The following is an 18,578-nucleotide window of genomic DNA, read 5'->3' on the forward strand; positions in this document are numbered from 1 at the left end:
GTGGAGCAGTGGAATTTTACTCCAAAAAAGAATGGCTGGCAGAGATACAAAGGAGTAATTGAATTGAAGGGACTCTACCGACATTAAAAGCTGTTTGAGCTTCCCTGCAACATAATGGTGTCAGTACCTCTTGATTCAGTTACTCCAACTTATCCTACTCTAAGGTACTTATCACCCTACATTTGTGCAATAGTTTACTGTATAGATTTTATTTATAACTAAAATAAAACACCCAGGACCAACTCAGAATTTTACTGCTCAAATCATCACAGGTTCAAAAGCACAAACTCATATGTGAGTTTTTATTGAAACTCTGGCATATTTTGTAAGCAGTATTTCAATCAAAAATTGTTATATGTATAGATATACAAAAGAACCGACTTTTGATGATGGTGACATCTTTGAACTTCACTGACCTATACATGTGCGTGTTATATATGATGCATTATTATTCAGTTAAACTGCCCCATACTCTGATTTGATGGCACTGCATATTTTTCTTTCTCATTTAAAAACAATGAAAGAAAACCTTTTTTTTGTCACATGATGTTAAGATCACGCAACAAAATTCAGCTGCCATAACTGTGGGTGGCAGCAGTAACAAAAGGTGTGAACTTGAATGAACAGGAAACCTTACCAATGGAATGACCCAAAAACTGTTAACTACAAGAAACATTCAAAGATGGCTGGAAGTATATTTGGGTTTTAGCAGCATATTGGGGGTAGATCTGAGAGTCTAGCAAAGAGAGAAAGAAATAACAAAGAGTGAAGACAGAGTGAATGACACAGAAAGAATTAGAGAATAAGAAAGAACAAAGGAAACAGTTGCAGAGAGAGAGACAATTTGGTTTTATTTTTCTCCATGAGCAATTTATTTTTCTTCATGGAACACTGACTAATAGATGACACTTTGGTGTAGATCTTGACTTTGCGGTAGTGTAAAATGGGTGATAGCAAGTCAGCAGCCCATTTTACATCTCTCACAATTTTTATTTCCAATTTACATTATCGCTCAAAGTCAAGATCTACCCCTTGGAATTCTGTTGACTGTATAAACAAGTCAAACTAGGCTCTTGTGACTTGTGGCATTATCAATACCCTCTGATTGTTCTACGGTCTTGTAGTGCACTCCCAGCTGTCTCCTATATTCTCCTCATTAAGTTTGGTCTGACTGGGAGAGCCATGGTCCTGCACTCCCCAAGTTGAACAATTTGCATTTATATCGACCTTTAACAGAAAGAACACCTCGAGGCACTTCACAAGCAGACGTAGCAAAAGTGGAAGGGAGGGGTTAGGAAGGGTGACCAAAGGCTTAGTTTGAAGAGATGGGTTTTCAGGAAATTTCTAAAGGTGGAAGGAGAGGCAAAGGTATCGGGAGGAAGTTCCTGAGAGTAGGGCTGAGATGGGATGATGAGATGAGGAATGCACAGAGTTAGAGAAATGGAATGTTCAAGAGAGACTATAGGGCTGGAGGGATCCTGTTCAATGCCTGGTTTGTGCTAAGTTAGCTGATCTGAGCCAAGACAGTACTACAATCTTCTGGGCTAAAGAAGGGAGAAAAAAAATCATCCAGTCACCCTGTTCTTGATCATTATCCAATGACATCTGCCCTAAACATTGAAGGAAGATGGAATCCGGGTTTGGCCATCATGTCTTCATGGTCTAACAGTCTGGTAACACCCTCTGTCTGGGCTCAACATGACGTTTGGGCACTTGGGCAAGGTACTGGAGGGTGGCTAGTGCCTATGGGACCTTATCCCAGCTGTAGGAGATAGACATGGGACTAAGAAAAGGGCAAGAACATGGGGGGCGGAGGAGGAAAGATAGTAACAGTTACTTTCTTAGCATGATTTCCCTTGTAAAAATACCTAAAAATAGACTGTACCTTGTGCACATAAATGTTTTGATAATAGCTGTGATTAATGAGGTTTGTGAGAATAATGCTCCACCTAGACAGTGCAGAGTGAGTCACAGGTGGCACTTTTAGCCGATTCACTATTTAATTTGGGTAACATATTCAGAAACATCTTTTGTAGCATATTTATTCTGCCACTCATTAATGAAAACATACTAACCAGCTATTCAAAGCAGACACATTTTTTACATGTTCTTGTTCTTAATGGTTAGTGTTATTTTCTCAGACGGGATAATTGGCTGCAGCAAGAGCTTGGGAACACTTGAGAGGTTCAACTGAGCCTTCCTAGTGATGCAGCTCCGCCCTGGCACCAACAGAGGGCGGCGTCTAACTTTAGTGACTCTAACCGCAAACTCGGCAAGCTGAAAAATAGAAAGAGAAAAGGAACTCGAGGAAAGGAAAGGGAAAGAGGGATAGAAGAAGCAAAGAAGGACGAAACAAGAAAAGAACGACTGGGGGTGGCTTGGAGGCCTCGCGCCTGGTGGAAAGAGGGAAATGGCACCCCGAAACTGGTGAGGAATGACTCACCGCCCCGTTCCCCCTGGCGATTTGGCCGTCACTATCTTCCTCGGGGCCTACTACTAGGTGGCTGGAGTGACCATCCAAGTCAGGCAGTAGGCCCCATTTAACATGCATGTCAGGGTCCGATGATGTACATAGAAACTCTGATTGCCATTTTAGGACAGAACTGGGCGGAGCATGAGGTGTGCAAAATCTGCCCGGTATCAGCTGGCAGTCCAGACGAAGAGGAGCCCAGCTAGCAAGTTTGACTGTATTTTTGTGTGGCCAGGAGGAGCAGGAGTGCTCCTCCAGGCTCCACAAAAACAACCTGGGCCGCTGCCACACCGGGTCGTTGCCCCCTCCTCCCTCCCGAGAATGGACCCCCCCCTCCCCCACTCCCCAACATATCTTCTTCCGGCCCAGAGGCCCCACTGTTGCAATTTTTAAACCATTTTCAGAAGTTGGTATAACACCTGCAAATGCAAGCACTGATTGACCGAGAACAAAGGTAGGCCAGTTTCTTGGGTTTGACCTGAAACATTAATCTGCCTTTCCCTTTCAGATGCTGACTGCCCTGCTGCGCTTTCTTTTCAGAAGTTCCTGTTTTCGTTTCCGATTTACAGCATTTCCTTTTTAGAGCAATTTCAGCGACTGCACTCACTGGGGGGACTTTTGATATTTGGCGACAGTGTAAACCGCGCGGTGACTTCCGTGGAAACGAAAATCAGGGAGAGGAGTTTAACGGGTGGCCTGGCCGATTTTGCATGTTTTGCACAATCTTCCGATGTCAAAATTACCCCTCTATAGTGGAGTCTCCCTAAACTGGAACATAGGTTGGAGATCGGACTACAATAATGTGGTGCCGTTTGTCCGACTCACGGCCCTGTCGATTAATGTTCCGCGCTGAGAGTCCAGGATCACTGAGTATTATATGGCCTGCTACAAGCTTGCATATTTATTGTATTACTGATTATTAGAATAGAGGATATGTCACAGCCAGAGGTGAGCTACAATAAATATCGCCTCAATGGAGGGTGACCAATTAACACAAGAGCTATAAAGGTCTGAATGAGTTTATAGACACCCTCGCCAGCTGACATAGTTACTAGCCCTCACTACTGATCATGATACCTAAGGAAAAACCTTTTTTCAATGAATTTGCATTTTTAGGCTACATCACAAGGACAGAAATATACGAAAAGTTCCCAGATCACACATGTGGTGTAACTTGTGAACCGTAGTCTAGAACCTCTGATTGGCGAACTACATCACAGGGTTAATGCCTACATAAATATAGGACTTACAGGAATGTAGTATGAATGGGTTAAGCATTCACTAGTGAACTTTGTTGACTGGAAGTTCTAACTTTTCTATCTCTCCAGTGAAAATTTCAGAATAGTTCTATCAATGGGGCAAACCCCATCCTTTCGGAATGTGGGGTGTGGTTTTGGGGACTGGGTGGTGCAGTGGCTTCAACTTAGGAAAGAACCATGCAGATTTACACTCACATCTCCCACACTTTTTTCTCTCCCCTCCTTTCATGTTACGGAATAAGCTGGCTGCATTGTGGGTGGTGCAGTGGGTTATTTACCCGCTTTTCAGCAATGGAATTGGATTTAAATCCAGGCCTATACTGGCAGAATGAAAGCCTGTTCTGCCCACTGCCTGTGTGCGTTCTACACAAAGTGATTCTGGGCAGTCTCGATTCAATTTCCCCTGGACATGGGCCCACAGCACAAAAACCATTGCTAATTCAGACCAACTGGCAATCTTACTCAGTAAGGCTACTGGTGTGGTACGCTAGTGTAGTGGTTATAATACTAGACTAATAACCCAGAGGCCTGGGTTGATATTCCAGAGAATGTGAGTTTAAAACCTGCCATGGCAGTTTGAGAATTTGAATTCAATTTAAAAAAATGTGGAAATAAAAATCTGGTATCAGTAAAAGTGACCATGAAGCTGTCAGATTGTCATAAAAACCCCACTGGTTCACTAATGTCCTTTAGGGGAGGAAACTTGACCTCCTTGCCTGGTTTGGCCGAGATATGACTCCAGTCTCACACCAATGTGGTTGACTCTTAACAAGTGGCCTAGCAAGCCTTGGGCAACTAGGGATGTGCAATAAATACCGGCCTTGCCAACGACGCCCACCTCCCGAGAATGAATTTTTTAGAAAGGTTGTAAAATGACACTGTGGCACTGTAGTAGGAGCTTTAATTCTCCGTATGATAACTGACCTGAGATTGCTTGATGCTGATACTGGATGCCTGAAATGGGAAAGTGTTCCATTTCTCACCTCAGTGCACAAGATTCACTGGGAAAAAAAATTCCCAAAGGTGTAGATTGTTGTGACAATGAAGGTTTTCATTCCTTGATCATTGCAAGCATTATTGACTGGAAACAACGTTCTCCCTCCTGTTATTCACTTCATACTATAGCAACTCCCCACACACCTGTTCAAACAGTATCACTGTACACTCCTATTAATGCCAGCTCCACCGTTTCTTTGTGTATCAACATCAGCTGCTGAACTACAGTCTTTTTTTTTAACATAATGTTTTTTGGAAAACACATTATATTCTGCTTTGTCTTGTTGCTGTCAATAACATATCTGTTGTTTACCAAAGACTGATGTTAAACTGGATAGCATTGCGCTAGCTATGGGTGGCACTGCCTGATTGCAAGTCCTTTGACTGCCGCAGGTGTTGCTCAGTATTCTATCACACATTTCCACAATAAATGACAAGTGCTGTTTGTTTTGCAACAAAATGTGCACATGCATTGGAAACTCGACCTGTAAACATTGACTGCTGCTTATTTTTAAAAGTTTGCATCCCCAGTACACATCGGGGCAGAGAGAGATCGATTTGAAAAGCCGAATTGCTATTCACAGTTGTACTCAAACCGTCTCCAGATATCTCTCGATTGCAAGGTATCCAATATGTTGCTAAGATACAGTAGCTATGATTTACTTCAAGGTGTTTAAAATGCAGCTAAAGATAGCTTGAAGTAAATGCAGAGAGATGCAATATGTATTTTATAACATCTGAAAAATTCATGTTTGGGTTTCGAAATGATTTCTATATATTTTAATTTTGTTTGCCCAAATGGGCCAAGTTACTGTGGACAATAGGAAGTAGCTTTACTATTTCAGTGGTACTGCAGCATTTGTCAAGGGTGAAAATCTCCATTATCACCTGCTACTCATAAAACCCACCCTCACTCCCTTCATCGAATCCAACAACTGTCCGATGTCCATGCTTCCCTTACCTTCCAATGTCCTGCAATGTGTCATTGCCCCGCAACTATAAAAAGAAGAAAGACTTGCATTTAAGTAGTGTCTTTCACAAACTCAAGATGCCCAAAAGTGCTTTATAGCCAATGAAGCCACATTTGAAGTGTAGTCAGATAATCCGTTTTAGTGATGTTGGTTCAGGGATAAATATTGGCCAGAACACCGGGGAGAACTCCCCTGCTCTTCTTCGTATAGTGCCATGAGATCTTTTACGTCCACCTGAGAGGGCAGACGGGGCCTTGGTTTAACGTCTCATCCAAAAGACGGCACCTCCGGCAGTGCAGCACTCCGTCAGTACTGCACTGGAAATGTCAACCTAGATTATCTCTAGATTATATGCTTCAGCTTTCCCAACCCTCCCTGTTCGAGACCCTGCAATGTGGTTTCTACCCTGCTCACAGTGCTATGACAATGGTTCACAATCTTTCCTCAACCTCTTTGACCACTTTACTGCCTTTGATATTTTGACTATTCCATACTTCTCCATCTTTCCTCTGCAATCCACTGCCCTTCCTGGTTCTGCTCATACCTGATGCACTGAAACCATCACACTGTGGCCAATGGTTTCTCCTCCAGTGTCCGTGATCACCCGTGGCTCCATCCTCAGTCCCCTCCTCTTCATCATTTATATGTTACCCCTCCGCATCATTTATATGTTACCCCTGACAACATCCGGCTGCATCTCTCCACCTCCTCTATCAATGCAATGGCTGTTACTAAACTCTCCAACAGCCTGTTCGACAATGGATAATGAGTTGTGCCCACCAATAGTCTAGAGAAGTATTTACACAAGAATTTCCTGGGTCAACTCATTTGCACTTCCACTGGAGTGGTGATTGGTGTAAAACGAGAGCAATATGTAGGAACGCGTGGAAATTAGAGTGCAGCCTTTAAATAACCATTTCTGGTGGAAGATCGCAGCAGCAGGCTGGGGGAGCAGGAGGTCTGTAAGGAACAATGCTTGGCTCAGTGAGTTGACTGTCAGCTTGCTTGACTGGACATCTCATGACTGTTTTTGTGCCACTTTACAAGAATATCTAACACAGGACAACTTGGTAGAGGCAAGCAAAAAGGGAAGAAGGGCACGACGTGGAGGGAGAGAGGAAGATCTCACAATTTCACAGATCCCGAACTGCAAACCCTCCTTGATGAAATAGAGACAGAGTGCTGGGTGTCTGTGGCAAGAAGCCTGCCAAAAATGTCACTCATGCCATGTGGAGGGAGGTGGCACTGACACTGAATGCCAACTCTCTCACCCCCAGGACTGCAGACCAGTGCCACAAAAAGTTCAATGACCTTGTCAGGGCAGGCAAGGTAACACACTGGCCACTCTCCTTCTTCTTCCTTGGGCACCAGCATACTCTTCACCTTCTAAAAATAATAGCTGTACAACTAACTCTTCACAATGCACCCAGATTGAGGAGGGAACCAACTTGGGATCTCACAGTATGGCTGCTTATCTCCCCTCGCAGCAATTACTTATATTAACAACCCTAAAATTCTTTCCACCACTTCGTCAGGGAGATACAACCACATCCCTTACTTCACCTCTCTCATGCCACGTGGCAGACACTCCATAACTACTAGCCTTCACCTAATTTACTCAATCTAGTTGCAAGAGAAAATGGCACGCAATGCTCTTGAGAGGCAGGCCACCAGAGAGGGCATCCCAATCTGATACACCTCATGATATATGTGAAGAAGGCCATCATGGGGAGGCACTCTGCTCTTCCTGTGGGAGATAGCAAGGTTAGCGGCATTGTGCCAGTGCCAGCTTAGTGACTGGCACCTTGGCATCACTGTGAAGTACCACACAGCCACAAGCTTCAACCCTCTTCTCTGTCTCCTTAATCCCAATGGAGTAATGCTCACCCATTCTTAGCTTGTACCCTCCTTTCCTGCAGATCCACCACAACAACAGGGATCAAAGGATGGTGCAGAGGAGGAAGATGATGATGAAGAGGAGCAGCAGGGAAGGAATTTCTTCATCATCGACTATGATGATGGAAAAGAACATTATGAGGTGGTCCAGGCCACACAGGAGTCCCTAGAACATGTGCCTGCCCCAACCTTCTCAATGTCACCCCTGCATTACATGTCTTCTCAATGAGAGGGGGGTGCAGTTCTGGATTTAGTTCTAGGAAATGAAGAGGGGCAGGTGGAAAAAGTAGCAGTGGGAGAGCATTTTGGTGATATTGATCATAATACAGTTAGTTTTAGCATAGTTATGGAAAAGGACAAAGACAGAGCAGGAGTTAAAGTTTTCAATTGGGGAAAAGAACAATTTTGCTAAACTGAGAAGTGATTTAGCAAAAGTAAACTGGAAACAGCTACTTGAAGGTAAATCAGTGTCAGAGCAGTGGGAGACATTCAAAGGGGTAATTCAAGGGGTTCAGGGTAAACATGTACCCACAAAGAAAAAGGGAGGGGCTGCCAAATCTAGAGCCCCCTGGATGTCAAGAAGCATTAAGAGTAAGATAAGGCAGAAAAAGAAAGCCTATGATAGGCACCGGGAACTCAATACTATGGAAAGCTTAGAGGAGTGTACAAAGTGCAGGGGTGAAGTTAAAAATTAGGAAAGCAAAGAGAGGGCATGAAAAAAATATTAGCAGGTAAAATCAAAGAAAACCTAAAGATGTTTTATAAATACATTGAGAGCAAGAGGATAACTGAGGAAAGAGTAGGGCCTATTAGAGACCAAAAAGGTAAACTATGTGTGGAGACGGAAGATGTGGGTATGGTTCTTAATGAATACTGCATCATCCCTCTCCTTCACAAAGGAGAGGGATGATGCAGAGATTGTAGTTAAGGAGAAGAGTGTGAAATATTGGATGGGATAAACAGTGAGAGAGGAAGTATTAAGGGGATTAGCATCTGTGAAAGTGGATAAATCACCAGGGCCAGATGAAATGTTTCCCAGGCTGGTAAAAGAAACCAGGGAGGAAATAGCGGAGGCTTTAACAATCATTTTCCAAACTTCACTGGATACAGGCGTAGTGCCGGAGGATTGGAGGACTGCTAACGTTGTACCGTTGTTTAAAAAGGGAGCGAAAGATAGACCAAGTAATTACAGGCCAATCAACCTAACCTCAGTGGTGGGCAAATTATTGGAATCAATTCTGAGGGACAGGATAAACTGTCACTTAGAAAGGCACGGACTAATCAAGGACAGTCAGCATGGATTTGTTAAGGGGAGGTTGTGTCTGACTAACTTGATTGAATTTTTCGAGGAGGTGACAAGGAGGATCGATGAGGGTAGCACAATTGATGTAGTCTACATGGATTTTAACAAGGCTTTTGACAAGGTCCCACGTGGCAGATTGGTCAAAAAAGTAATGGCCCATGGGATCCAAGGGAAAGTGGCAAATTGGATCCAAAATTGGCTCAGTGTCAGGAAGCAAAGGGTAATGGTCGACGGGTGTTTTTGCAACTGGAAGGCTGTTTCCAGTGGGGTGCCGCAGGGCTCGGTACTAGGTTCTTTGCTTTTTGTGGTATATATTAACGATTTGGACTTAAACGTAGGGGGCATGATTAAGAAATTTGCAGATGACACAAAGATAGGCCGTGTGGTTGATAGTGAGGAGGAAAGCTGTCGACTGCAGGAAGATATCAATGGACTGGTCAGATGGGCAGAAAAGTGGCAAATGGAGTTCAATCCGGAGAAGTGTGAGGTAATGCATTTGGGGAGAGCAAACAAGGCACGGGAATACACAATAAATGGGAGGACACTGAGAGGTGTAGAGGAAGTGAGGGACCTTGGAGTGCATGTCCACAGATCCCTGAAGGTAGCAGGACAGGTAGATAAGGTGTTTAAGAAGGCATATGGAATGCTTTCCTTTATTAGTCGAGGCATTGAATATAAAAGCAGGGATGTTATGCTGGTACTGTATAAAACACTAGCCTGGCCACAGCTTGAGTACTGTGCACAGTTCTGGTCACACATTACAGGAAGGATGTAATTGCACTAGAGAGGGTGCAGAGGAGATTTACGAAGATGTTGCCAGGACTGGAGAATTTTAGCTATGATGACAGATTGGATAGGCTGGGGTTGTTTTCCTTGGAACAGAGGAGGCTGAGGGGTGATTTGATTGAGGTGTACAAAATTATGAGGGGCCTAAATAGAGTGGATAGGAAGGACCTATTTCCCTTAGCGGAGGGGTCAATAACCAGGGGGCAGAGATTTAAAGTGATTGGTAGAAGGATTAGAGCGGAAATGAGGAAAGATTTTTTCACCCAGAGGATGGTGGGGTCTGGAACTCACTGCCTGAGAGGGTGGTAGAGGCAGAAACCCTCAACTCATTTAAAAAATACCTGGATGTCCACCTGAAGAGCTGTGACCTGCACGGCTACGGACCAAATGCAGGAAAGTGGGATTAGGCTGGGTGGCTCATTTCTCAGCCGGCACGGACACGATGGGCCGAATAGCCTCCTTCTGTGCCGTAAATTTTCTATGATTTTATAATTCTCACTAACATGCACCAGCTCAGATATTTTCACCCGGGGGGGATTAGTGTTAGTGAGGGTGACACTGGGTGATTCACGGAACATGAGGGAACTGGAGGAGTGGGTGAGAATGTATCACCTTCCTAGTGGGGGCTAAGGAGAAGGCGGCCTATGGTTTCAGGGTTGCGGGACCCGGAGCTCACACGTACCTTCTTGAAAAGAAGGATGTTCAAGGAACATCGTACCTACGTACAGGTTCTAAGGTCAGTCTTCGAGGATGTGAGGCAACTGACAGGCGTGACACTTGAATCTTCAGCTCTCATTTGTAGCAACATCGGGGAAGCTTTTTCCTCATTGACGACATTGATGGAGTGTGTGTCAGCTTCACTGGAATCTGCAGCAGATCCCCACCTAAGAAGCAGCCAGAACCCTGTCAGGGCCTCCACTTCCATGGGAGCACATGCTGCAGCTCTGGTGGCAAAGGAGGAGAAAATAAACAGTACTTTACATTACATAGAATATACAGCACAGAAACAGGCCATTCGGCCCAACTGGTCTATATGCTCCTGTGTTTATGCTCCACACCAGCCACCTCCCTCCCTACTTCATCTAACCCTATCAACATATCCTTCTATTCTTTTCTCCTTCATGTACATATCTAGCTTCCCCTTAAATGCATCTATGCTATTTGCCTCAACTACTCCATGTGGCAGAAAGTTCCACATTCTAACTACTCCCTGGGTAAAGAAGTTTCTCCTGAATTTCTTATTGGATTTATTAATGACCACCTTATATTTGTGGCCCCTAGTTTTGGACTCACTGACAAGTGGACATATTTTCTCTATGTCTACCCTATCAAACCCTTTCACAATTTTAAAGACCTCTATTAGGCCACCTCTAGGTCTTCTCTTTTCTGGAGAAAAGAGTCACAGCCTGTTCAGTCTTTCCTGACAGGTGTAACCTCTCTGTTCTGGTATCTGGTGGGAGAACCTTCACCACACAGACTGCAGCGGTTCAAGAAGGCGGCTCACCACCACCTTCTCAAGGGCAATTAGGGATGGGCAATAAATGCTGGCCTTGCCAGCAACGCCCACATCCCATGAACGAATAAGAAAAAAATCATCCTTGTAAATCTTTTTTGCACCTTCTCCAGTGCCTTATTATTCTTCTTGTAATATTGGGTCCAGATCTGTACACAGTACTCTAAGTGTGGTCTAATCAAGGTTCTATATAAGTTTAATGTAACTTCTCTGCTTTTCAATTCTATTCCTCTAGAAATGAACCTCAGCACTTTGGTGGCATTTTTTATGTACTTGTTAATGTAGCAGCTTCCAGACCATGGCAGCCACGTTGCATGCTGCAGTCTCTCAGGGCCTTCAGGATCTGATAGCTACCATTAGACCAGCTGATCCTGCGCGATCCAAGTCCCAGTGGAATGTGTAATGCTGGAGTCGACCTGCCTGATACTGCCGTCTCTCAGGACAGCAGCACATGCCAGGCCCCCAGCCACCCCCCCTCAGAGAATCACACCAATGGAACGTAGGAAGATACACCAAACTGCCCAGGAACAAGGTCCAGAGCTGTGGCCAACAGTGGCTCCTTGCCTGGAGCAAGCTGCCATGAGCCACCTCAGTCCCATGACCCTTTTGTACAGAAACAGTAGCCAACCACCTCAGTGATATTGGACATCAAGTCGCACCTAGCAGAAGCACTGGAATATGTGATAAAAAGGCACATGTAGCCACCTAGCTCAAGGAAAGAATAGGTTAATTTGTGTTCACTTTAGACTTTATTGTAATAAAAATAGAATGTGAACTGATATGTAACTTTGTTTTTCATGGAGGTTAGCGTCTTACAGGAAAGTGCGCATTTATTTGGTGCTGACTTATTCACTCAGGTGATCCCTCTTGGCTGCCTGAAATGAGCCTGTGCCATAAAAGTTGAGTGAGGTGGACACCGTCATAGCCACAGAAAGAGCAATGAGAGCAGATGACTGTGGCTGAAGACCCTCATGAAGTAGGTGTCAGGGCTGCAGTGTTGTCTCTTTAATGAAGTGCACTCTTCTTATATACTTCTCCTCACTAAGGTGACCTGTGATACCTGTATGACCTATGGGATGGTGGTGGTGGGGGGATGGCGGATGTGGTTAATATTTGGTGGGCTGCATTTGTCTTAAATGTTGCTTGATTCTCCTTTGCTTCATTCTGTGCTGCTCATCCCCCTCTCCTGCACGATAATGGCAAGGAAGGGTATGGCTGTAGGAGTGCTATACCTGCTCCTGAGAAGCCCTCACTGTGGATGGGTGAAAATCCCCTGGTGGACTCACACTGTCTGATGTAGTGAGAAGCAAATACCAATCTGCGCATGCAAATGCCAAAAGAATTGCTGCCAGTACTTGTTTCCAGCTGCAGAAATCGCTGCTGAAACTCTCTAGGCACTTCGGGCTCAGATACTTCCTTACTTCCGTCTGTCTCAGCTGATCCTGGCAACTGCTGCACCGTATTATTCCAAGTCTGACTTACCCCAAAGGCTTTGTGAGTGCAAAAGCAGGAAACTCAGAGCCACAGCAACACCGGCGCTCATTATAATATATGTAAATGAGGGCATTCAGGACTCAGCAGTGGAATCATGGGAAGGGCCAAAAAGCGCAAGGGAATTCGGGAGGGGACCGATCTTGGGGCAGGAAACCAGTGTAAATGGGTTCCATTTCATTTGGCTGCTAAAAATATGCCTAGTTTTGATTATGCACTGAAGTTTCGCTGAGAACGGTGTGGAATTTCTCGGTTTGGGTCTGATCTCCTTATTGCAGGTGGACATTCCTAAATGTTAAGTTTTTATTAGTTCATTGTCAGGATGTGGACGTCGCTGGAAAGGTTGGCGTTTACACCCCATCCCTTGTTGCCCTGAGAAGGCCGTAGTGGGCCTTCTTCTTGAACTGCTGCAGTCAGTGTGGTAATTCTTGTTACTCTTTGTAGCGGTTTGATACAACTGAGTGACTCACTAGGCCACTTCAGAGGGCAGTTAAGAGTCATGTTGATGTTGGACTGGAGTCATATATAGGCCAGATCAGATAAGGATGGCAGATTTCCTTCTCTAAAGAACATTAGTGAACCAGTTGGGTTTATTACAACAATCTGGCAGCTTCATGGTCACTTTTATTGATACCAGCGCTTTATTTCCAGATTTAAAAAAACTGAATTTAAATTCTTAACCTGTCATGGTGGGATTATGAACTCATATTCTCTAGAGTACTAGTCCAGTAACATAGCCATTACATGATCATACCCCAAGTTGAGCCACCTAATTCAAGTCAAGGGAAAGGTGTTGCATTACCTACCAAATCCTGAATTGTTTTCACTCAAGGTTTGGAGCCCTGCTTAATCTTTCAATGTAATCTTCAAATCTAAAACTGAATTGCCATGACTAAAATGAATTTGATTCCAAAGGACTAGGGGAGCAGTTTTGCATCATGTTTAAATATATTACCAAGTCATATGTTGTTTTTCTTCTTATATTTTATTCCCATCCAAGTTAGACCTTCATATCCACACTATTCCCTTCAACCAGGGTGATGGATGGGCCAGTCTAGTTAATAGACATCTTTATGTTTGACTTACCAGGACATGCACTTGAGCAGTGTGTGAACAGATCTCCATGGCCAGTTTTCTCTTCAGATGACTGGGCCAAAGTTGGCACAGATCTCTCTTGAAGAAGGCCGAGTGCAGATGTCATCTGAGACCCGCATTTGAACTCTGGTTTTCTAACTGCGAACCCAATGTGTGTAGGTTCCAAGGATACTCCATGGTTATTGCAATTTTATGGTTTCTGTTGTATTCATGATAAAGGAATGCTGTGGTTTCTCTCCACTTCAATCTTATTCTTCTTCATTAATTTCAATAAGCATGACTGAAAAGATAAGACATCAAAACCTGCTCCGCTCCAAGAACAAAATTATTTTATTTTCCATAAATCTTAGAGGAATTTATATAAAATTCTCTGCATCTTGTTTGGTGTAATCTATTAGAAGTAAAATAATTTACAATTCTTCTGTTTATTCATAATTCGTCCACACATGAATATGAAATTTTTAGTCTGATACATTAATGCAAAAATATTACTGTATGATTGTTGGTGAAATTGCTTTAAATCAATCATTACTACAATCGACAAACAAAATCTTTGTTTTGCCTAGATAGTAATAGTCACTGCACTTCTAAAGTCATTCATGGTACAGGGTGTTTTGAGATGTTTTGATGTGATGCTGCGCTACATAAATGTGTCAGGTATGGCTTAGTGGTAGCACTCTCGCATCTGAGTCAAAAGATTGTTAGTTTAAATCCCACTCCAGGGACTTGAGCATAAAATCTAGGTTGAAACTCCAGTGCAGTACTGAGGGAGTCCTGCACTGTCAGAGATACCATCTTTTGAATGAGACGTTAAACCGAGACCCTGTCTGCCCTCTCAGGTGAATGTAAAAGATCCCATGGCACTATTTTGAAGAAGAGCAGGGGAGTTCTGCCCAGTGTCCTGGCCAAAACAGATTATCTGGTCATGATCACATTGCTGTTTGCGGGACCTTGCTGTGCGCAAATTGACTGCTGTGTTTCCTGCTTTACAACAGTGACGACACTACAAAAGTACTTCATTGGTTATAAAATGCTTTGGAATGTCCTGAGATCGTGAAAGATGCTATATAAATACATGTTCTTTCTTTCTTTTAAATATTATTTTAAAATGTATTTATTAAGATCTAGTGCTGCAGGGACTAAAAGCAGTGATTGACAGGCCTAATGTAAAAGCAGGAAATGCTGGGAATACACAACAACTGAAAAGACAGGATGATATTTTGGATTGTGAACTGATAAAGTAAAGTGGGACAAGTCTTTATATAACTGATTTAAACGAAGAGGGGAGAACAGCAGATAAAGGATAAGAGTACAGAAAACCTAACTATTATCACAAAAAGGCAGCTGATGGGCTTGATTCCCTTAGGTAGATTTTTAAACAAGAATCAAAAAGATTGCTGGAAAGAAGCAAGATGAGATCCCAAAGGTTATCTCAGTCAGATATGAAATGGCATCAGAAAGACAAAAGATGAGTGAAATAGCTCTAGAATAGAAGGCAATGCTGTGAAAGGTGAATAGAAGGGGGAGGGGAAACAGCCAGAACATGGAAGAGACAATTAAGGTGTTGGGTTGGTAAGATCCAGACCAGATACTGTCCCTGACGTTTGCTTTCAGGTTGGTGGTAGCAGATCAAAAAAACAAAGGTCAGAGTGAGAATAGGAAAGTGAATTGAAATGGCAAACTAAAAAGAGGTCAGTATCATATGTGCAGAGATGCTTAACAAAGTGGTCACCCAATCTGCATTTCATCTTTACAATATAAAGGAGGCTGCACTGAAAAATGAGTATATATATATATATATATATATAATAATAGATTTGGGAAGGGGTGCTGGATTACATATGAATCACTATCTGAGATGGAAAGTGTGTTGGGTCTCCTAGACAACTGCATGGCAAGGAGTGAATGGAGAGATACAGTAACTGCTATGGTGCATGAGAAAGTGACCCCCAGTGGTGGAGGTGATGAGAGAATGAATGAAGGTGTTGCTGAGGCAATGGGAAACCATTTTCAGCTATGAGGCTGTGCAAACACTAGTGAATATGGTTATGGAGAGACAGCCCTCTATCATGCAAAGAAGGTGTTAGTGACCATGTCAATGTTGTCTCCTCCACTTGGAGGTCCAGGCAGGAGGTCTGGAAGAAGATACACAATTTAAACTAAACAGAAGTACAAGGGCAATTAATATTAATGTACAGTAAAAGAAAGAAATAACTGGTTGCTCAGAAAAGCAGAAAGGAAAGGGAGAACGGAAGATGGGCTTGGTTTTTGAATCAAGTTGTACATTGCAGAAATTGGAAAAGGTGATCTGATGGATAGGGAGGTTAGTGGGATGGAAGGTGAAGACAAGAAGAATCCTGTTGTTGTCAGAGGAGGGAGCAGGGATGAGGGTGGAGACATGGGAAATGGGATGGATGGTATCAAGGACCTTCTCAACCACAGACAAAAGAAAATCTCATTGGAGAAAGAAAAGGTCATTACCGAAGCACCTGTGCAGAAACAGTGAAATCAGCAGACCAGATATAATGGAGGTGGAGAAAGGAGTGTAGGGTCTGATATTCTTCTGTTTGGAAGAAACAGACAAGAAGCATATATCTTGAACTTTTAACAGATCTGCGACTGAATTCGGCACTCCAACTTGCTGACTGGAAGATTTGCAAATTTGTAGTTGGTAATGAAAAAGTAGCAACCAATCCTGCAGTAATGATCTTTTCATACTTCTAACACAGCCAATGAGCCATGTGACCCCTAACAATTTTGCAGAGTTCTCAAATCTAACTGCGGCATGAAGAGTTGCAATGGAAAAGTGGCTCAATGTCAACAGTGCAAAGTCAGTTTCAGCTATCAGGCTGTGCAAACACTAGTGAATACGGTTATGGAGAGACAGCCCTCTATCATGCAAAGAAGGTGTTAGTCACCATGTTAATGTTGTCTCCTCCACTTGGAGGTCCAGGCAGGAGGTTTGGAAAAAATGCACAATTTAAACTAAACAGAAGTACAAAGGTAATTAATATTAATGTACAGTAAAAGGAAGAATTTGCATTTATATAACACCTTTCATGACCCCAGGATGTCCCAAAATATTTCATAGCCAATGAAGTACTTTTGAAGTGTCATCACTGTTGTAAAGTAGGAAACACAGCAGCTAATTTGCGCACAGCGAGGGCCCACAAACAGCAATGAAATAATGACCGGATAATCTGTTTTAGAACCATAGATCCATTGAAAAGATACAGCACAGAAGGGGGCTATTCGGCCCATCGTGTCCACGCTGGCTCGAAGAACAACCAGGTGCCCATTCTAATCCCACCTTCCAGCACCCAGTCCGTAGCCCTGCAGCTTACAGCACTTTAGGTGCAGGTCCAGGTACTTTTAAAAAGAGTTGAGGGTCCCTGCCTCTACCACCAATTCAGGCAGCGAATTCCACACACCCACCACACTCTGGGTAAAAAAGTTTTTCCTCATGTCCCCTCTAATCCTTCCGCCAATCAGCTTAAATCTATGTCCTCTACTTCTTGAACTCTCCGCTAGGGGAAACAGGTACTTCCTGTATGCTCTGTCTGGGCCCCTCATAATTTTGTACACCTCAATCAAGTCTCCCCTCAGCCTCCTCTGCTCCAAGGAAAACAACCCCAGCCTATCCAATCTCTCCTCGTAGCTGCAATTTTCAAGCCCTGGCAACATTCTTGTAAATCTTCTCTGCACTCTCTCCAGAGCAATTACGTCCTTCCTGTAATGTGGTGACCAGAACTGCGTACAATACTCCATCTGTGGCCTTACCAGCGTTTTATACAGTTCCATCATTACATCCCTGCTTTTGTATTCTATATCTCGGCTAATAACGGAGAGCATTCCGTATGCCTTTTTCACAACCTTATCTACCTGTACTGCCACCTTCAGGGACCTGTGCACATGCTCTCCAAGGTCTCTCACTTCCTCTACCCCTCTCAATATACTCCTGTTTACTGTGTATTCCCTTTTACTGTTTGCCCTCCCTAAGTGCATTACCTCACACTTCTCCGGGTTGAACTCCATTTGTCACTTTTCCACCCACTCCACCAACCCATTGACATCTTCTTGGAGTCTACAGCTATCCTCTTCACTATCAACTACACGGCCAATTTTTGTGTCGACTGCAAATTTGCCAATCATGCCCCCTGCATTCAAGTCCAAATCATTAATATATACCACAAACAGCATGGGACCTAACACTGAGCCTTGTGGCACACCATTGGAAACAGATTTCCATTCACAAAGACATTTTACCCTTTGTTTCCTGTTACTGAGCCAATTTTGGATCCCATGGGCTTTTACCTTTCTGACCAGTCTGCCATGTGGGACCTTGTCAAATGCCTTACTAAAATCCATGTAGACAACATCCACTGCACTACCCTCAGCAATCCTCCTTGTCACTTCCTCAAAGAATTTAATCAGATTTGTAAGGCATGACCTTCCCTGAATAAATCCATGCTGACTATCCCTGATTAAACCATGCCTTTCTAAGTGACAGTTTATCCTATCTCTCAGTATTGATTCTAATAGTTTGCCCACCACCGAGGTAAGACTGACCGGCCTATAATTGTTCGGCCTTTCCCTCGTACCCTTTTTAAACAATGATACTACGTTTGCAGTCCTCCAATCCTCCGGTACCTCCCCTGTATCTAGTGAGGATTGGAAAATGATCCTCAGAGCATCCGTTATTTCCTCCCTGGCTTCCTTCAATAGCCTAGGAAACAATCCATCCGGCCCTGGTGACTTATCAATTTTCAAGGATTGCAGTCCCTCTAGTACTTCCTCT

The sequence above is a fragment of the Heptranchias perlo genome, chromosome 2 (assembly GCF_035084215.1).
Source record: "Heptranchias perlo isolate sHepPer1 chromosome 2, sHepPer1.hap1, whole genome shotgun sequence".
In the NCBI taxonomy this organism is placed as follows: Eukaryota; Metazoa; Chordata; class Chondrichthyes; order Hexanchiformes; family Hexanchidae; genus Heptranchias; species Heptranchias perlo.